This window comes from Thamnophis elegans, chromosome 5, assembly GCF_009769535.1.
Source record: "Thamnophis elegans isolate rThaEle1 chromosome 5, rThaEle1.pri, whole genome shotgun sequence".
Taxonomy (NCBI): Eukaryota; Metazoa; Chordata; class Lepidosauria; order Squamata; family Colubridae; genus Thamnophis; species Thamnophis elegans.
Window position 1 is genome coordinate 80,005,556 of NC_045545.1, and position 22,751 is coordinate 80,028,306.

A 22,751-nucleotide genomic window follows, 5' to 3' on the forward strand; every position below is an offset into this window, starting at 1 on the left:
AAGCAGGTCAGAAGACAGAGATGGGAAGCTGTTATTAACTATAGCTCTTCTAGTGTTCCACAACAGGACTAAACCCATGTTTAAAAAAATAGCTCTAAAAATAAATGACAAGTAAGTGGGCAGCTACTGGTTGCCAGAGGAATTTGGGAGGAAGCACCCCAGCACCCAGCAACTGTCCTTCTTCCTATTAACTATGTTTAGGTATAATATCTGGGAGGCGAGTGGGCATTTCCTGATAAAGAAAGAAAAGTGTTAATCTTGGCATTGAACATAGGTGGTATTCAGCAGGTCGACCAGTTCTGGATAATCGGTAGCGGAACATTTGAGTAGTTTGGAGAACCAGTAAATACCACCTCTGACTGGCCCCACCCCCATTTATTCTCTGCCTCCCGAGTCCCAGCTGATCAGAAGGAAATGGGAATTTTGCAATAACCTTCCCCTGGAGTAGGGAGTGAAAGGAGATTTTACAGTATCCTTCACCTGCCATGCCCACCAAGCCACACCCACAGTAAAACATTTGAATCCCACCACTGGCACTGAGGCCAACATAAAATAGGATGGCAGACTTTTGAGCTGCCTCACTATCTGGGGGGAAAGGCCCATTAACCCAGTGGTTCCCAAACTTGGCAACTTTAAGACTTGTGGACTTCAACTCCCAGAATTCTCCAGTCAGCTCTGCAGAGCTGGCTGGAGAATTCTGGGAGTTGAAGTCCACAAGTCTTAAAGTTGCCAAGTTTGGGAACCACTGCATTAACCCAGCCATGAAGAAAAGCAGTGAGCTTGGGCCTACACAATAGATGACTTGAAAGATTTTGCCTCCTCCTAGCTTGATCCTTGACTCTTGGTTTTGTTTAACCAGCAATCCTGATGGGAATTCTTAATTGGGCTCCTTTGAACCTTGAAGCAGCTGTGCATATATATGTTGGGCAACTCTCCATTGGCTTTTTTAAAGGGTCTGCTTGACTCACCCATGACTAAGTGAGTTGCGTTGGGACTGATATCAATTGAGGGAGCCTCACTACAGATCTCATTCACAAATCCTGATCTTTTCTACACAGTAGAGACTGTTGCTATAACATTCAGTCACTAGGCAACTGAGAACCCCCTTCATTTCCTACACACTCCTTGTTCTCCCTCTTTTCCCTTTTCCCTTCCAAAAGGAGCAAAGTGCATGGCAAAGCATTTCTGGCCACTGACTTTCTCCAGCTGGACCCTTTTAAAAGCTGAGCTGACTCATGTTTTCTGCCATAACAATGACTTTCTTCTTCATAAACAATACTAATCCTCCCACATCCTCCAGCAAACTGAAGTTGGAGGTTTCTGGGCATCTCCAAGGAATATTGATTAATTATCTATGCATACACACAAATCTTTAGGATGGAGTAGAGTGTAGAAATGACAAAAACTGCAGTTCACAGGGGAAAGTGTGAAATAAACAGGGGCCTTAGGCAGACAACAATCCTTGTGGGTTTTGTTCAATAATGTGGAGTCATTTCCCCTAATAATTATCTCCCAAACTTGTTGAGACTGTGAGACCAACAGTTTCCAAAAATTGGAAGAGGTCTGGTGTCGATGGACCTGGAATGAAAAAGAAGAAATGTTCATAGTCGCATTTAACCATGGGATTATTTTAATACAGGTAGTCCTTGATTTACAACAGTTCATTTAGTGGATGTTTGAAGTTACAATGACGCTGGGAAAAAAAGGGACCGACGACCATTTTTCACACTTACAACCTTTGCAGCATCCTCATGGTCACGGGATCAAAATTCAGACACTTGGCAACTGACTCACATTTAAGACGGCTGCAGTGTTCCAGGGTCATGTGATCCCCTTTTGGGGTGTTCTGACAAAAACAGAGTCAATGGGGAAGCCAGATCCACTTTACAACTGGGTTACTAACTTAACAGCTGCAGCAATTCACTTAACAATATTGTCAAGAAAGGTCGTAAAATTGGACAAAATTCACTTAACAATTGCCTCGCTTATCAACAGAAATTTTGGGCTCAAGTGTGGTCATAAGTGGAGGATTATCTGCAGTCCCAAATTTTCCCCTTAGTTCCATGGCATTGATTTATCTCTTCCCCAGGAGGTTCTCGGCCATCCAGGTCATGGTTGTCCCAAAGGTGCTTTTTTCAAGAGGCAACTGGACTTTTTTTTTTTTTTGTCTTTGAAGATGTTTCGCTTCTCATCCAAGAATCTCATCTCATTTAGAGCTGAAGTAGCTTCTTGGATGAGAAGTGATACTTCTGCAAAGAAAAACAAGGAAGTCCAATGGCCTCTTTAAAAATAGCAGTTAGCAGTTAGACTTATATACCACTTCATAGGGCTTTCAGCCCTCTCTAAGCGGTTTACAGAGTCAGCATATCGCCCCCACAGCCTGGGTCCTCATTTTACCCACCTCGGAAGGATGGAAGGCTGAGTCAACCCTGAGCCGGTGAGATTTGAACCGCCAAACTGCAGATAACAGTCAGCTGAAGTGGCTGCAGTACAGCACTCTAACCACTGCGCCACCTCAGGTTCCCCAGGCCATCAATGAGACAACCATAAGAGTCAAAATTAGATGTCCTGATCTACAGCAGTACTTCTTCCTCTATCATTACCATACCTCTATCATTACCATACTGTCCAAGGTCAGCCTCAAGATGTGTAACATTTGTGACACTTTAGCCACCCATTACTCTGAAGATTAAAATTAGGGAATTTTAATAGATATGATTGGAGATATGTTTGGGGAAGTGCTCCATTTTTTTAAGGACCATCTCTAAACATCTACATGTTGTTACTGCTTATAAAATCCCTCCTAACATCCATTTTTGCCAGAAAGTATTTGAAACAAGCTACAGGGATACCTAAACTCAGCCTCCACATGGATTACTACCTGAACTGCTAGAATTCCCAGTCCCTAACATCAGTGCTATGAATTCTGGGAACTGTAGTTCCAATATTTCTGGCTATCAATAGAATGGGAAAAACCAGCATTCTCTGAGGCAAATTGTATCGTGAGCCTTGAAACATTGATATATTCCTTCTTTTGTTTCCTCTATCTTCATTTGTTTCCCCCTTGCCTCTGTTGTTGACTTTGTTAAGCATTTTGGGGTCATTAGCCTATTTGCTTGCTATGCATGTTGATGGTGCCTTGTCAATAAATTATTATTTTAAAAAGTCACTGACTTCATATCAGTGGTGGGTTTCAAAAATTGTTCGAACCTACTCTGTGGGTGTGGCCTCCTTTGTGGGAGTGGCTTGCTGCCCATGTGACCGGATGGGAGTGGCTTGCCGCCCATGTGACCGGATATGAAGATGCCAACAACACTTGTCAGAACCACCTTAAATTACCTCACACACAGCACTGGCAAGCATAAGAATATGATGTAAACTTGTTTTTTAAAAGGCATCTTTGGTTTGCGTTAAAACAACTTCAACACACACAATGTTCTGATTGTACCACAAAAGCAGTAGTCATCCTTACCTTTCACAGAGGCACTGAGTTTTGTAAATATGAGCATGATAGTGTAGAATAATCATATCCAAGGACTAATGGTGGGTTTCAAAAATTTTTGGAACGTCTTCTGTAGGTGTGGCCTGCTTTCCGGGTCCACTGGTGGAACCTCTTCTAACCGGTTCGGTAGATTTGATGAACCGGTTCTACCGTATAGGTGCGAACTGGTAGGAACCCACCTCTGCTTCATATGCAACCCATCTTTGTTTATTAGCTATGTATCCAGCTTGTTCCCAAAAGAATATGTTACTAACTTGGATATATTTCGAGGAAATGGAAGGACTAAATTTGTAGTTCATTATTCCTCTCTCCCTCTCCCTCTCTCCCTCTCTCCCTTGATATGAAATATGACCATCTGTGTCTTCGTCGAAGTGAGAAAACTTTACTCAGTTCTGTGTGGCATGCTAACATGAATTTATTTGGGGTTGTCAGATCAGAGCCCCACATATCAGTGGCTTTGCACAAGAAGGCAAGATTGTGCAGAATTTCCTCTTCAGATGACTCTTTCTTAAATGAGGGAAGCTGTTAATTCCAAATTCTTCTTTGTTAGATGGGGTGAATGGATGAGGCAGACTCAAGCTCTTTATTTAGTGACAACTATGTACAATCCAGCAAAGACTCTGTCTGGCAGCGGCTCTTTTATAGGGAGCTGTCAGACCCTTTGACCAATCAGATTTGAATACTATTCCCGCCGGAACAGAGGACCTTGATGGAAACTACTATACTGATTGTCAGTATGTAACATTCTTCCTTTATGCATGGAAAATTTATACATTTATTGTAGTACGGTTTACAGAGGGAAGTACTGTATGCAGTGGAGTACCCCAAGGCTCTGTTTTGGGCCCAGTACTCTTCAACATCTTCATCAATGGTTTGGATGAGGGAATAAATGGGGAATTCATCAAATTTGCAGATGACACCAAGCTGGCAGGAATAGCCATCTAATAAAATGAAATTCAATGGTGAAAAGAGTAAGGTTCTACATATAGGCAACAAAAACGAAATGCACAGGTACAGTATAGGTGGTACCTTGCTCAACAGTAGTAACTGTGAAAGGGATCTTGGAGTCCTAGTGGACAACCATTTAAATATGAGCAAGCAGTGTGCAGCAGCTGCCAAAAAAGCCAACACAGTTCTAGGCTGCATAAACAGAGGGATAGAATCAAGATCACATGAAGTGTTAATACCACTTTATAATGCCTTGGTAAGGCCACACTTGGGATACTGCATTTAGTTTTGGTCTCCACGATGTAGAAAAGATGTGGAGACTCTAGAAAGAGTGCAGAGAAGAGCAACAAAGATGATTAGGGGACTGGAGACTAAAACATATGAAGAACAGTTGCAGGAACTGGGTATGTCTAGTTTAATGAAAAGAAGGACTAGGGGAGACATGATAGCAGTGTTCCAATATCTCCAGAGTTGCCACAAAGAAGAGGGAGTCAAACTATTTTCCAAGGCACCTGAGGGTAGAAAAAGAAGCTAAACTAATGGAAACTAATCAAGGAGAGAAGCAACTTAGAAGTGAGGAGAAATTTCCTGACAGTTAGACAGTGGAACAGCTTGCATCCAGAAGTTGTGAATGCCCCAATACTGGAAGTCTTTAAGAAGATGTTGGATAGCCATTTGTCTGAAACAGTATAGGGTTTCCTGCCTAGGCAGGGGGTTGGACTAGAAGACCTCCAATGTCCCTTCCTACTCTGCTATTGTATTGTATTAATAACTGATTGGGTAAATGATCCCCTCAGTTCAACCCTAGTTGATGAAATTGGGTTGAACAACAGTTTGCTTTAAGGGGAAGATTTAGTAGCTCGGCTATCAAGGGAGCTGTTGAGCACATCTAGTCCAGATCACACCCCATTAGGTTCTTGCTTCATGGTTAAGTGAATGGTTTAATTGGATCAGGCTGACTGTCAAACACGGAATGATTAGAACTCCCCCCCACACACAACAAAATCAGTTGAGTGTCTCTACCAACATTGTTCATTGGATCATAATGATCTTTCTTTTAACTGCAATGAAGTACAAAGTACAAGAACAACGGAAGTAGCTGTTTGTCCTTCAATTTATTGCTGAACTTTAATAATACAAGCTGTATAAAAATATTTTACAGAAAGCAAAATCACAATTAAACTTGAGATTAAAACATAACAAGGGGACAATAGAACAGATACAACCCACCACTCCTGTGGGGTATTTTTTTTTTTTTTTTTGGTTTTTAGTTAAAAATAGGTGAGCGAGCAGTTTAGTCATGTGTTAAAATATGAGCAGTAAAGCTGTTTTCCATTTAGGTCTATGACTCTGTGACTGAATCAAGCAGGCATGACTAGCTGCAAACCAGGCTGAATATTTGTCTTGCCTCACTTGGAAATACATGTTCATCCTGACTTCCTTGCCATCCAAAGAAACCTTATTTCCCAATGTTGGATTGCTTCTCAGGGCAGTTTATTTTAAAAGTTAGTTTGGAATTCCTGCTTGTGAAACATGTTGATGACTTGGAAGCAGAAGCAAATAATTATTTTTAAGCCAAATGTACCATTTGGATGTGTAATTCTTTTAATTTGGATGTATGGAGCTCATTAATTTGGTCTACGGATTTGGAAACTTAGAAATCTTTGGTGTCGTTTGAGAAGAGCTCCATCTGATCAGATAAAGTCCAGCCTCCTGTTCACACAGTGGTCAGCCAGATGTTTCTCGGAAGCCCACAAGGAGGACAGGATCTTCTCATACTAGACAAGTAGCAGCTGGAATTCAATGGCATAATGTTAATGGGTCACACACAAAATCTCAGACACGAATACTGAGACAGTATTCTTAATTTCGTCTTTGGGGTTGCTAATCGTCATTTTTCAATAGCAATTCCAAGTGGCGCTTGGTAATTCACTGAAATCTTTCAAAGCTGCTGAATTAATTGAGAGACAGTGAGATTTGGGATGGCGTAGGGTAGAGAGAAGCTCAATAACAGTAGACTGGGTTTTGATATATTTTACATTCCATGTTCTTTGTCAACATTTGATGACAACTGATAGCAGGAATGAACAGGAATGATGATACATACAACACAAGCTGAATAATTATATGCATAACATAACTTGCATTTCATTTTCTCCAACACAAAAATTACCGGTCTATTGGTAGGGTATATCATGACCACATTCCTGAGACTCCAGTTATCTGATTTTTTTTAAAAAAAATTAACTATGGATTGCAATTTATTGTGCTTATTATTTATAGCCGTGTTTCTCAAGCTTGGCAGCTTAAGGATATGAGGACTTCAACACCCAGAATTCTGGGAGTTGAAGTCCATACATCTTCAAGTTGCAAAGGTTGAGAAACAGTGATTTACAGTATGCTAATTATGAAAGTCCTTTTCCTCATGAAGAGTTTTAGGATACATCATTTATGCACCCTTTTTATTGCATCTTCCTTTCTGAACTTTTTTTGTCAACACATTTTCAGGTACCCATCTTCCAAATTGTGAGGACTAACTTTGTTTTTTGTTTAAAGAAAAACTGGGATTGTCAAAATTCTCAGCCTCTCATAGGCCCTATGCAAGAGGACCGTAGGTTTCCCTTAGCATAATACAATTTTGGCCTAAATGAATCTATACAATTGCTCTCAGCACCTTCCTTCAACAATATGCACAATGCCCTGGAAATCCAGAGAGATGCAAGATACCAACTTATTAAATTTGTTATATACAGGCATTCAAAAATAAACAATTTTTTTTACAAGCAGGATTACTGATAGGCCAATGAAGCAGACAACAGACATTTGCAAGTTAGCACAGCTGAAATTAGGGTGGAAAATGCAGTTTCTTTGCTTGTGTACTCATGTTCCTTAATCATCCAATGTAGCAAGGTAAAGAATGATTCGTGGATCACATCAAACAGGCACTAAGGCATCTGTGAAGGTCACGTATGTTATGAGTCTATAGGACTGGTTTTTGGGGTGTCCCAAAATCACAGCATTAGAGGAAGCGGTGTTAAGTCTTTTGTCCTTGCTTGATTCTCTGGGAGAGCATAAGGGGAAGCAGCTGGTTAAGGAAAGAATTTATTTAAGAAACCCTGAGGGAGCTTCCTGACATACTGCTCTCCATAAGTACAAGAGTTTACTCAGTGAATTCAACAGTACTTGCCTCTGTAGAATAACATTTCAGAAGGTTTCAGCTGAAGAAAGACACACTATTTAGAGACACCACCATGGAGGTGTCTCATTTTTTGTAGCAACCAGAAAATATCATAGATCATTTCTCCTTTTAAAAAAATCTTATAGTACAATATATATAACACCCCCATCCCCCCCAATACAACAGGCTAGTTAATTCTGACAATGGGTTGAAACCAACAGTCAAGAAGCAGCTTTTCTATATAATCAAATGCTCTTTTTGCAAATGTTTATAACATGATGCATTCCAAGTAAGATGTGTAGATAGGCAGAGTCCAATCAAGCCAAGGACATATGTAACTTCTCAAATCCTAGGACTGTTAATGTGTGAGGAAAAACAGAGATTCTCAAAGGGTGGATTATGAACCTCTGGAGTGGGGTAAAGTGGGCAGAGGGGGGTTTATAGCATTTTTAGTTGATCATACTTGCCTAGACAAAGCAGGCAGGAGGGTTGTCAATGCTAATTTATGATTTGCCTGAGAGAACAGCCCAGGACAGCTAAACATGTGGATCTAGCCAACCGTCAGCAGCATTTGCCAATCAAAGCAGCCCTGTGATTGATGCCAGCTAACAAATTCTTGCCAAGTGGTGACTTCCCACACGGCATGTAATAGGATATCTGTAATCTGGGTGTGACTATAGAAGTAAATTTCAATATTTTTACCCATTATGTTCAATTTCTAGACTTTCAAAATGGGAATTTTTGATGGGTGGGAAGATAAGCATTTAAAATGATCACTATAACCACAGTGCTCATCCGATTAAGATTTAAGTCAAACATTTATGATGATTATGACATATCTTTTAGTAACTGGGGTATTTTTTCTTGCCCAACTCTAACTCCTAAAAATGGATTTGTATTATTTATTTAGTTATTCAAATTCATTTGATTATTTTAGGGAGGTGTAGAATCAGAACATTTGAGAATAACGGAGTAAAAACACACATGTTACAGAAATGTTCTCTATAAATTCAATGGAATTATGTTTTCTATATCAGTAGTGGGTTTCTATTTATTTTACTATTGGTTCACTTGTGCGCTCGTGCGATGCTTCTGCGCATGTGCAGAAGTGTCCACGTGGGTGGGCGGAGTCTCCCACCACCACCACTACTGGTTCGCCCGATCCGGGGCGAACCGGCAGAAACCCACTTCTGTTAGATATCTATTACACAAGAAGACCAGATGTTGAACACAATAAAGGGAATAACAAATTATTATATTAAACTACTGTCTAGCAAAAGATACATGGAAAAGTGCTTCAATTTGTCTGGATTGAACCCACAGCCAATACTAACCAAATGCAAGGCATAAGTATTTTGGTATTCTTTCCATCTCAGTATCGCTATTATTCAAATAAGCCTACATTTCTCCTCCAAACACACAGATCAAAAACTAGAGGAAATGAAAAGGGAAAAAGATTTCCCCAGAATGAAAAAAAAAAATCCATTCAAATCACAAAACATTCTCACGTGCAGTTTTTCTTTGGTATTCTTTAATGCCAAATGCATTCCAAAGTAATGAAAAGCTCTTACTAGCATGAGTTGACTCTCCAACACCAGCTGACTGTTTACATTAAAGATGGACAACTATTTAGTGCAAAAGTTTATAGACGCTCATCCTATAATATGTAGGCCTAAACTGTGGTTAAGAAATAATAATGTTGAAAAAAAATGCCATTGAGTTACAATAAACTGCTTTGACTTTAGCATAATAAAACACTAATGGAAAATGCATTACAGTCATTCACTTGGTAGACAATCCTTTGTGAGGCCTTTTGATACAATGACAGGAAGGCACTTGTCATGAAGCTTTCAGATAACTGAAGGGGGAAAAAAAGAATTTCCTCATATGCAACTATGGCTGTCTTCCAGATAAACTGAGAACAAATTACTCACATAAGGCAGTTAATTGTCCAAGTTTCTTTAGACCAAAGCAATAATAATAATAATAATAAAAAAGTTTACATGAAGTTTACAAATGTTAACACTGTAGAACTATTGCAAAACCAAAATAAATAATTTCATTCATTGAATGTTTCAGAATTACCTGTACTATCTTAAATGTATCCAGTTATTTTTTTTTAAGACAAACATCTGTAGCGGAATGTCTTTGCTTGAGAAATATATATTTGGTTAAGGCGGGTTTTTTCCCGTGTAAGAAAAGACCCGAAGAGTATGAGTGAATGGTTGCTTGCTAAATATTCTAAATCAGACATGGTAGGACAGATGCTTAAGATAAGAATACAATGCTGCATCTGTTTTTTTTTTTAGATATTGCAGAGAAGCAAACAAAGAAGTAATATGACTGTCCTGTTGTCGTTCCTTATGGTTTTAATCCATAGGAAATGAAAGAGAACTAAACACCTTATGACTACTTTTCATGTTTACGTATACTTTACAAGAGCTTGTAAGAACATTTGATCAAGTTGGATCAGCAAGAATCGCAGCTCTGTATCTAACAACAACTCTGGATTGTTGATATTGGTATTTGATATCAATAGTTATTGATATTTTTTATCCTCTGCAGTAATTCACTGGCATAACATGAATATTCCTGGTTCACAAATAATATTAAGCCATTAGGTGGTTGGTTGGTTTTCTTTTAGTGACAGATATACATACTCAGCTCTAATAAGAAACAGTAGTTATAAGTCAGAAAGGGTAAATTTCACACCAAACTTAGGTAGAAACAAACGGCCACAAGGATTTACTATTGCATTTAAACCAGGGATGCCAATGTCCTTACAGAAGGCAATTGCAAATCATTTGCATATTGTTGCCAAAGACTATACTATAGGTGGCCATGAAGTCAAAGGAATTAAGCTCAACTCAAAGGACTTTTTACTTTTTATCCAAAAATGCTATTAACATTTGTCAATAATTTATTTCTTAGACTTGGTGTTTTAGAGCTTAAAAGCCAAAGCAAGGTTGCCGCACATCCTTAAAACTCTCTATAGATTAGGCAGATAAAGATAAACAAATTGTATGAAATGATGGTATTCAACAATAACCCAGTAAGGAAATTCAAATAGGAAGTTTCTTTGGTATTTTATACTTGGCACAAAAATGACTCCAAGTTGTGGCCTGAAATCCAGGTATCTAAACAAACATTTGAGGATTAGTGATGAAAACAATTATGGAGTGAATTCAAGGATGGGCTTAATGCTAATAATTTAGGATAATTTGAAGTGAAACTGAAAACTGATTCATATATTAAAAGTCTTTACCTAACTTTGAGGAGCTAGGTTAGCTGCAACTAGAAAATTATTTTTGTCCTTATCTCTACTACTATCCAATTCAGCTGCTTTTCATCGTTTCTTTTATTTCACTTCTCTGAATCAAGCTTAGGAAAATATGGACAAAACGTTTCCATCATAACTCCTTGAATGTAGCTATGCTTTCTTATATTGCGTAGATACATATATTGCAAATGTACTTTTATCAGTCCTACTTTCCATGCCCATTTATAAATTTGAACATTGGGACCAATCCTCAAGAAACCAAAATCACATTTTTAACTGACAATTACAATAGTTTTATTAGCTTTTATCAGTTCTTTAAGAACCTTATTGATGGAATGTGGATAAGTCTACGTATGCCTAAAAAAGTATGCAGTTCTAAACAATTTGTACCATGTGAGTTACGTAGACTGATCTACAGTTTTAATTTTGCAAGGGATGAAGAAAGGAAACGACAACATATATTGGGCAGAAGAGTAAAAAAATATGTTGCGGCTTCTTCTGGCAACAAAAAATTTAGAGCAGGGCTGTCAAACTCGTGACTCACAGGCTGGATGCATCACACGTTGGCCATGCCCCGCCCAGTTTAGCGAAGTGGGGGGGAAAGTCCCGATACATCGCATGATGGTGCTGTGATGACACTAAGTTTGACACCCCTGATTTAGAGAAATAACATCTAAATGCAGAATACACTAATCCTCAATAGAAATTTTTTTTACAGTTTGGAGGGAAAAACCATATTGTACCACAAATGAAGAGGCTCTGAGAGTTTTGGATAATTTGATAGCTGCTAGAATAAATCAGTAAGTCCTACTCGCTTTAACCAATTAAATTACTATTCATCAAACATTTCTATGCTTAACCAATTAAGTTACTAGGATCTCACATTCCCTATGAATATAAATATGCCATCTTGTGATTTTTACCATGAGTTGAACAATTGGCTAGATCTGCAAAAGTTCCACTGTGAAACCATAAAAGCAGTTTCCAAATCAAATTGAGATGATTGATTTAAGTTAAAAAAAAACTTTTGTTATTTGTGTGGAAGGGACAGAACCTAAAATAAATCAGTTTCAAATCTGTACACCGTACAGCGAAATGCTGCATAGAACAGTGTGGAACAGAATGTACACTCTAGCTAAAGTTAAATATTTTAGCTTTAACATTCATTTCAGAGTTTCAAATACAGGTTCAGCTCTCTTCTGTGGATATTGTTTGGTTTAAAAAAAATGCTTAATTGTTGACTGCATTGAGTTTACATACTTTCCAGTCCAATGAAAATATGGCTTTGTCCATCTAAAAATAGAGCAAAAATATGACAAAGCTACAACTAAAAAGCTACTTTACATTCTCACTAGAAGCTGTGCCCACACCAGATGATTTTCATCCATTTTCCATTGCAGCAACTTCCTTGTTGCACTTTGATGGGGTTTTAATTTTTTTAAAAAAAAAACACCTGTGAATCTGTGCAGAGCAATGGTCATGCTTCTGTTTGAAAAAAAGAATAAACATAATGTTGCATACGTGGATCTGTTCCATTTCATTTAAGGGAGGGAGGTTCAATACTTGAGTTTTGCAAGTTTTAAATTTTGTTTCTGGCTATGCATTGTGAAACCTACTTCATTTTTTTGGGGTTGAGTTGGCAATTATAAAATTCATCCAGCGTTCATAACATGCATTCATGTACACAACCATACTTTAGTTCAATAGAAATTTCTGGACCTTTCCCCCTCCAATTGTCATTTCTAGTCCATGTACGCATCTTTAGACACTTCAGTAATCTACATCAGGCACTTGCAAGGTTACATTGAGAATTGCATGATCTTTGGACAAAAGGAAGAGAGTTTTCTTTGATGTTTACAATGAGAGGTGCTGAGTGGCTTACACAAAATTGTCAGCTGGATGCCAGTGCATTGTTCCTGGTGATGAACTGGTGCCTTGAGATGGTCAGTTGAGGAAACAAAAGGCAGGCAGGACAAGAGAAGAATCTTAGAAGTCAGATACGGATGGATTCTGCAAAAGTTGTCTCATAAATCTCATCTTCTATGTCTGACTTCTGGCAGGGAGTCCAGAAAACTCTTTCCTGATAATTTCATTAACTGGGAAGGGAAAGAGAGAGAGAAAAAAGAAACACAAAAGCAGAAACGTTACTGTGCAGAAAACGCGAAAGAATCTAATATCAAACCACCTGTATGGTTGCTGTTGAAAAGCTGGCATTCAATAATGGGTTAAGACTAGGACAATCTGGCAATGACAAGTCCCAATTGCTGGAGTGCAGCCATGAAGCCTGCTAGATGGTCTTCAGTCCATCATTATCGTTCAGCCTTAAGTAGCTTGCAAACTGTAAAGAAGATGGAAAGAAGGGGGGAGGGAGATATACTTTCCTGGGAGTTTTCATTTCTGGTTTATTGAAAGTAATGTAATATAATAATGCAACACTTCACTGACTTTTATAAATACAGGACTGACACAGATGTAATGAACTTTTATTACTGAATCCTGTCCAGAAACTCTTGCAAGCTCATTCTCATTTTTCATGTTTTGTACCAACTGTGGATCATTCAAATCATATTCTGGAGTGCCCCAGTCAGATTATGACTTGGTAAACTATGGTCCTGTTAACTTCATAGCTCAGTTAGGTGAGAAGACTTCCAGGCAGTGTACAAAATACCCCCAATACATTTATATTCTCCACTGTTTAATGAACATATTGGTGATTTCTCACGGTAAAACTCTGCTTGCTAGTGTATATTCCACGTGCCTATATATTGCTCAAATGTTCTTCACTAAACTGACATTAACTGCAAAAACTCAATGAAGCAGTTACTGGCAGACCGTCTTGGCAAAATGTCTACGAGGTTGCAAATCTTTGGAAGTGACTAAACAACCCATTTTGCTATATATTGGAGACAAAACACCGTATTGTGCAATCATCTGTAGAATATGGTATTGTTACTATTGATGTCCATGTAAAACCTACACACATAGCACAGAAATCAAAAATCTGGTCAGAATATAATACTGGCTCCAGGTTAGCAAAGGAGTGAGATAAGAGAATAACAGAGTTGGAATAGACCATGAAGGTCTTCTAGTCCAACCTCCTGCTCAAGCAGGAGACTCTGTAACATTTTAGACAAATGGCTGTGTGGTCTCTTCTTAAATGCTTCCAGTATTGGAGCACCCACAACTTCTGAAGGCAAGCTAGTCCACGGATTAATTGTTCTTACTGTAAGGAACTTTCTCCCTAGTTCTAAGGTTGGTTCCCTAATTGATTAGTTTCCATCCATTGCTTCTTGTCCTGCCTTCAGGTTTTGCATTCTATTCTATTCCATTCCATTCCATTCCATTCCAGTCCAGTCCAGTCCAGTCCAGTCCAGTCCAGTCCAGTCCAGTCTAGTCTTTTGCTTCTATTCTTCCCTTATGTATCCAACCAAATATATATTGCTGCTTTGGTTTAAAATCATCAAGGGTTCAAAATTAGAGAAAGAAACATGCATTATCCTGATGGCCCTATTCTTATAACTGAAAATACAAAGGTTCAGGAAATTCTAGTAATGAAAGTCAAGGCGCACAATAAAAAATTGGTTCACACTTAAATAGAAGAACAGACTAATGACATCATATACAACAACCACCCAGGTACCCTGAAGTGGGAAATAGATTTGCTTTTTAGGATTGATTGACAACAATAAAGGAACGAGAAATGCATCCTATAGAATGGTAGGTTTGCAGCGAAAGCCTTAGAAAGGATATGCATTTATATCTACAAAGGTCAGAATGCAGTGATATTCTCTCTGACATTGTATGAAAGCAGAAGTTGGACTTTGAAGAAGCAGATCAAAGGAGTACTGAAGTATTGAAGCTTTTGAACTCTGGTGTTAGAGAAAGCGCCTAGGAATACCACGGATAACCAAGAAGACAAACAACTGGATCATAAAAAGAATCAATCCTGAGATTTCATTTAAGGCAAAATGACCAGGTTCAAATTATTATATTCTGGACACTTGTTTAGATCCAGTTCCCCTGATGACTCCAAAATGCTGGGAAAAGTGGAAGGAAAAAGAAACAATGACTGGCCGAAAAGTGGATGGATTTAATGAGAGAGGTGATGGGAGACTTGAAGAAACTAGGTGGGCAAAAGGTCATCCTGGAGAAGATCTATTTATATCATCATTAAGAGTCGATAGAGATGACCCATAATTACTGTTGTTATTGTTACTACCTTGTTTCCTTGAAAATAAACCCAATTGGGCTTTTGAGAGCATGTGCTAAAATAAGCCCTCCTCCAAAAATAAGCCCTCTCCTAAAATATTTAAATGCATGCCCAGCCAGTCCCCGCCATTTCCTGGCGGGGAAAGGGGAGAACATGTCCCACATGCCCCACATCAGTGGTGGGTTGCTGCCGGTTCAGCCCAGATTGGACAAACCGGTAGTAGCGGCATCAGGAGGCTCTGCTCACCCACCCGACACTTCTGTGCATGACCAAACTGGTAGTAAAGCAGGTTTTCCAAGGAAGCAATAAATACAAGTAAAACACAAGCAGTTTCACTTTCATTTCTCAGCTAAGCCAGACTCACACAGCAAATTTTAGAGTCCAAAAGGCCTCATTGGCTGACTTAGTTGCTATGCCTATTCATTGGCTGACCTTGTTACCATGTGTCACCTGAATACCATGGATGCTGGTAGGCAGAGGCAGAATTTTTCTTATTATTATTTTCTTCCCCAAAAACTAAGGTGCATCTTATACTCCAGAGCATCTTATATTCTGAAAAATACGGTACTATCAGGATTGTTCAAAGGTAGCAGCTGTATTTTCCCAGGACCCCGGAGCTACTTCCAGAAGATACTGTGATTGCTGATGATTGGGATAGGTCTAGAAAAGTGATTAGATATGTTCATAGAAGATAAAGTTTTAATGGCTGTTAGTTATTTTGATTATACATTAGACCTGCAGTGTGTTTCTGAATGCTGGTTGTTGAGAAAAAAATAATGAAAGAGATACCATATTTTCGGACTGTGAGACACACCGGTGTATAAGATGCACAGGATTTCAAAGAGGTAAATAAGAAAAAAAAAAGTTTTTGTCCTCCCCGGTCCCCAGGAGCACTCTGCAGACTTCAACTGGGGGGAGGCAAAAATGCCCCGGGTTTTGCAGAAAATGGCCTGTTTTTTGCAAAAATGGAGGCATTTTCCCCTTCTCCCAGCCCTGCTGAAACTTTTTTGAAAAATGTTTTTGTGAAAAATGGCATGTTTTTCGCCCATTTTGGGGGCAAAAATGGGATGCAGAGATGGGGCTTTGGGAGGCCAAAAATGGCTGTATTCAGTGTATAAGATGCGCCAACATTTCCACGCTCTTTTAGGGAGGAAAAAGGTGCGTCTTATACTCCAAAAAATACGCTATTTGTAGGGCTGTGAAAATTGCAAGGGACTGCTTTGTTACTTTGACAAAGATAAAGATGAAGCACCTTCCAAAACTGTTTCGCCAAGCAACACAGCCCCTTTGTTTCTAAGAGAAACATGAAATTGTTGTGTTGTTGCTGGTCTCCTAATTCTCTTTACCTCCTCCCCAGCTTTCTCTGGCCTTTTCCCCCATGTCCAGAACACTCTGTACCACTTTCTATTCCAGAATAATAAATTCTAGAATACAATACGTTGGCTCTGTAAGGGGCAAGGACATTCTGGCAAATTTTGGGAATGTCATAATGGAGACTGGAATGTTCTGGAATCAGACTGTGAGGTTGTATACATTCTGGCATCAGCAAGCATGAAAATGAACTTAAAGGATCATTGGTACTTCAAGATGGGCTTAGATCTGAGATGGGTAATTCTGGCTTTACGGCCTATGGACTTCAATTCCCGGAACTCCTGAGTCAGCTGCCTCAGGAATTCTGGGAGTTGAAGTCCACTAGTCATAAAGTTGGCTGGCTTGGGAATTCTCAGTATTTAAGTCCACAAGTCATAAAGTTTCCATAGTTGCCCACGCCAGACTTGGATATCTCTGTGGTGGAATTTGATGCAATCATCTGAAGGAACAATGGCCATGCAAAATTCCCCCTATAATAGTGTGACCACATTTGGGCCAGTCTGGTGACTCAAAAGCTCTGCTTGCTTCAAACACAGGTATTTCTTGACTTACGACTGTAACTAAGCTCAAAATTATGGTTACAATTCATGCTGGTCATTAAGTGTGTTACCCTATGACAGTGATGGTGAACCTTTTTCTTACGGCGTGTTAAAATTCTCTCCCCGCCCACCTGTGTATATGCATGCACACACACACACACATCGCATATGCACGTATGACCCCTCCCCAGGCTCTGGAGGCTTTCCTGAAGCCTGAGGGTGGCGAAAATGGCCTTCCCGGGGCCCCGGGAAGCTCTCTAGAAGCCAGAAATGGATTGTTCCCAAACTTCCGGTTGGGCTGTTGGGGCCATTTTTCACCCTCCCCAGGCTTCACCAAAGCCTGACTGCTGGCATGCCACCAAATATGGCTCCGCGTGCCCCCCTCTGGCACACATGCCATAGGTTCGCCATCATGACCTTATGAGGTTTCACAACCTTTTTTGCGGCAGTTGTTAAGTGAATCACTGTGGATGTCAAGCAAATATAACAGTTGTTAAATGAATCTATTGTCTGTAATGTTTTTTTTTTTGCAGAAATAGGATATAAGTGCTAGTATATAGCCAAAAAAAAATGTAAATTGTGGTCACGTTACTGCTGGACAGTGCAAACGACTGCAAATGCGGGTCAGCTGCCCAAAATGTGATCGTGTGAACGCAGGGGAGGGTCAGAACTGTGAATCTGGATCACACATAACCCCGAGGAGGTCAATCGTAACTCCAAACAATTGCTAAGCAACTGGTTGCATTTTGAGGATTACCTGGACTCAATCTGGGCAGGTCATAACACACATTTTCAAGTTGTAATGGTTATTAAGAGCATTGCTTGTTCTATAGATTTTGTAATTGCTCAGTACATTACTTATTACCTTTTGTACTGTAAATAGAAAAAGGGAAACATATAGAGGATGCAAACCAGGATTGAGCTTTCTCAATAAAAACAACAACTCTGCAAACTACAGATCTAACACAACAATGTACTTTTAAAGATTTTAACCATGGTTGAATTTTTTTTTTTAAAAAAACCCAATGAACTCAAAAATATTCTAAGCTTTTCTCTTATAACTATCCAGGAGGGGGGATTTTAGACATTGTTCTTATCCATACTTGTTGATGGGATTGTGTAATTAATATACAATCTTGTTCCTCAAACATCATCAATACATCTTATCCTGTTGGGGTTGTGTTGCTAAGTGCTCTAAGCATTTAATCAATATGCAGAATGTGTGTGTGCCTTCAGTTACACTTAAGACATCTAATTAATTGTTGGTTTTTAAAACAAGGCTAGGCCTTAATTGAAATTGCTGGCTTCTAAAGTCTGGCAATGTCCTGGAATTGCCAGCAGGGGGTGATATGGATCTAGGTTCAGAAGAAACCCTGACTGAAGACTATATACCTTTTTTTTCCTCTTTTTAAATAGGCTTCCTGTTTTCTTTACCCAGGAAATGAGAAGAGCAGATCTTCAATGGAAAGTTTTGGGTCTTTTGAAATGCTAAAAATAGGATATAGGTAAAAAAAAGGTGAGCAGCAACCTTAAGGAGGGAGTGGTGGGTCATTTCCTTCGTGTAAACAAGTGGGATGACATTACAAGCTGTTTTATTTATCAGCACATTTGTGTTCACAGGGTTAAATACTGAGAATGAAAAAAAAAGCTCTATGCATGGTAAGGACATTTCCTTTTTATTTAAAGACATCAACCTGTTTGGAAAGGAGACATTTTTCCTGTTCGAAAGCAGCGGGACAGCCAAAACGGGACTGGCTGGCACTGAGGGAAATGTTCATTTATATGTATTGAGAAGCGGCAGATGCAAAATAGATCAGGATCTGAAGGAGGAAAAGCTCTCTGAATTAATTGTACTGAGTTTAATGAGCCAAAAATCTCATGGTACAGGCAGTCCCTGACTCACAACAGTAAGTAACTTCGTTCATAGTTACAATGGCACTGAAAAATGACCGTTTTTCACCCTTATGACTGTTATGGCAGTATTCCAGAGGTGGTATTCAGCAGGTTCTGGCCAGTTCTGGAGAACTTGTAGTGGAAATTTTGAGCAGTTTAGAGAACCGGTAAATACAATCTCTGACGGGCCCTGCCCCCATCTATTCTCTGCCTCCTGAGTCCCAGGTGATTGGGAGGGAATGGGGATTTTGCAGTATCCTTCCCCTGCCCTGCCCACCAAGCCATGCCCACAGAACCGGTATTAAAAACTTTTGAATCCCACCACTGCAGTATTCCCATGGATTCCATGAACAAAATTCAGACTCTTGGCAACAGTTGGCAATTTATGCCAGTTGCGGTGTCCCAGGGTCATATGTGATCCCAAACTCAATGGGAAATGAAACAAAGAAAACATTCAAAAGTAATAATATTTATGTAGTTATTTACCAAGCACAGCTAAATCAAGTCAAAATGGCACCGCTCTACATTCTATATTATAATGTGCTATATAAACTCTGCCTGATATATATATATATATATTTAATATGCGTTGCGTATGAAAAAGGGGGGCAGAATTTCAATTGCATTGCAGTCGGCAGCCTTTTGGTTTTCTTTTATTTATTTTTTACCTTATCCTATGGACACGCCCTGAGCCTTGAAAAGTTATTAGCCTGCAAAAACTAGAGCATCGGAACATGCATTTCCACAGTAGGGCAGAGAATCAGAATGGGCAAACACGTTCATTTCAAGAGGCAAGATTTCCATCAATCATTTTTGTCAAGCCCTCAACTTCTGTTTACTGAACTTGAGAATGTGTTTTTTTTTTTTTAAAAAAAAGGTTGTTTTAAAGCTTGCATCTTGGAAAACAGGTCCCTGTCTGCATTTGTGTTTGCAATGTTGTCTGATGCACTTGGGTTTCCACAAATTTCCTGTAATTTTTTTAATAGGGATAGTTTATTTAAAAATAAATTCTTTAATATATACTTTTATACAAATTGGCAAATTGCATTGGAAAAGTCTCACTGGATGGCTATGTAAGACAGACAGACAGACAGAAAGACAATAGATAATAAGATAATGGATGGATGGATGGATGGGCAGACAGACAGAAAGACAGACAGACAGACACTAGATAATTCATTAAGGAAGCCAATGCTGGTGTAATTAATGTTGGTGCTGTTATACACTCAGAATCCAGTCCTAGAAATGCAGATTATCTCAGGCTACAAACAAAAGTTTGTTTCGTTTTTTGATTTTCTTTAAGTAAAAACTTTTCTCAAGGGAAGCTTGTATTTATTTGGTGACTACATGAGCACTACCTTCATGTAGTTTTCGTGGCCATAATATAGAAAAAAGATTTTTCATTTCCTCCTCTCAATACTGTACTGTATTTTTTAGATTTCCCAGTGGGGATTCTTGATGGTTTCTGAAGCAAATATTATCTACGACTGACTCAATTTAGGACTTTCTGAAATCTGATTAATCAGACTGTTTATCATTGCTTCTTGTCCTGCCATCAGGTGCTTTGGAGAATAGCTTGACTCCCACTTCTTTGTGGCAGCCCCTGAGATATTGGAACACTGCTATCATGTCTCCCCTAGTCCTTCTTTTCATTAAACTAGACATACCCAGTTCCTGCAATCATTTTTCATATGTTTTAGCCTCCAGTCCCCTAATCATCTTGGTTGCTCTTCTCTGCACTTTTTCTAGAGTCTTCACATCTTTCTTACATCGTGGCAAACAAAACTAAATGCAGTATTCCAAGTGTGGCCTTACCAAGGCATTATAAAGTGGTTTTAACACTTTACATAATCTTGATTCTATCCAGTGGTGGGTTGCAGACGGTACGACCTGGTACGCGCATACCGGAGCCAGCCCGGAGCACCTGATACCATTCCGGTACGGTGCTCCGGAGGGCCCACCTGCCCATCCGAGCTCCTTACCGGTGTTTAAAGGCTTCTGCACTTCCGCGCAGGGGCATACAGCACTTGCGCGACGGTCCGCAAAGCAGCTGGAGCGTTGCAGAGCATTGCGGAGGCGCTAAGATGCTTGCGCACGCTGCACACGTCCATGAGGACGGCACTGGCCCCGTTCCAAATGTACCAAATGTACCAAATGGAACGGGATTTGAAACCCACCACTGATTCTATCCCTTCTAACACTGCTGGCTCATATTTTGCTTTAACACTAATTGTGAATGGCTCCTCTAAGTCAACTACATTACTATTTGTGTGGTTTTTCGGGTCGTGTGTGAGAAATCTTGATGCTTTTTAACCTGCTGCACATTCATGTCAGTCTCTCTTGTCTCAGTGATCTTAATATCAGATAAGGGCAAACAACTGCTCCAGACTCACTTTTTCCAAATCCGTTCATATTTCTTTGTACTTTTGATGATTGCACAGCTGATATCTAGAGCTTATTATGACTCATTCTGCTTTTGCAAGAGAGGGAATGGGGAGATGGTGGTAAATAGTCCAAAAATTCCTGAGGCCTGAATACTGTGCTTTGATTCTTGTAAATATCTAATAAAAATGTGCCCTCTTGTAGCCAAATGGCTGGGAAGACATTCAAAAGATTAAGATAATCAGAGGTTTAGATAATGGGGAGTCCTTGTGTTCATAGAATTACACTGTTGTGGACAACATATTTTTTTTTTATTGGTATAAGTTTACTTTGATCACATGAGTTTTAAAAACAGTATTCACTACATGACAATTGAAATAATGGCATATAATAATATGTAAGAGAATAACATTAGGCATATATTGCTGTAACTCTTGTTATCAATTGCATAATGCTTCTGTGTCCCACTATTAATATTCATCTCATTGGTTATTTTTTCCCCAAGGTTTTTTTATTTTTTAATACAAATTATATATATTATAGGAACAAAGAGTTGTCCGGGTCTTTTCTTTTACATCCTCTCAATTACATAGTCCTTTTTACATCATAGTTTTGTTTTCACTTTCAGCCAAATTATTTTCTTCCATTATTTTCCATCTTTATAGTTATTTTTTCTTAATACATAAACGATATCTTCAATTGCCCTTTCAAAGCTACACCAAATTTTCATCTCTTATTTTTTCCCATCGGTATATTTTGCTATAAATAGCGTACATCCTCTAATTCAATTTAAGCAAAGAGAGCATTTCTTTCAATTTTTTTCTACCATTAACAATATACAATCATTTCTTTATTTCTATATTCTTAATTAGTTATGTAACAATAACAGATTCTGAAAGCGGGGGTGTACTCAAGAGCAGCCTGTGTAGTAGAATGCAGCCATAGGCCCACAAATCAATCCCTGTGTCCTGCATTTGTTTTAGCCTTTGAATTACAGCTGCATTGACTTGTAGATGGAAGACTTTCTGGTGAAATAACCAACATGGCTTCAACCACAACCTTGGAGAATAACCTTAATCTCTTCAACACAACATACTGGGAGTTTATATATTGCAGGTAGTCCTTGACCTATGGCCACAATTGAGCCCAACATTTCTGTTGCTAAGTGAGACATTTGTTAAGTGAGCCTTGCCCGGTTTGACAACCTTCCTTGCTACAGTTGTTAAGTGAATCACTGCATTATTAGTAACATAGTTAAGTGAATTGGGCTTTCCCATTGACTTTGCTTGTCAGAGGTTGCAGAAGGTGATCACATGACCCCATGGCACTGCCACCATCATACCCATGAGTCAATTTCCTAGTGCCTGAATTTTGATCACATGTCCATAGGATTGTAAATGTAGTTGTAAATGTGAAAATCGATCATAAGTCACTTTTTTCAGTGATGT

The 22,751-nt window shown here is 39.1% G+C and overlaps 1 protein-coding gene across 1 annotated transcript in view; it reads right to left on the reverse strand.

Annotated features, from left to right (window-relative positions):
• Positions 1–11,770: 11,770 nt before the first annotated feature.
• Positions 11,771–22,751, reverse strand: part of NFATC2 (nuclear factor of activated T cells 2) — a 163,593-nt gene continuing 152,612 nt past the window's right edge. The window contains 1 exon segment of the mRNA XM_032218150.1: positions 11,771–13,004. The gene's annotated coding sequence lies outside the window, so the exon portion shown is untranslated.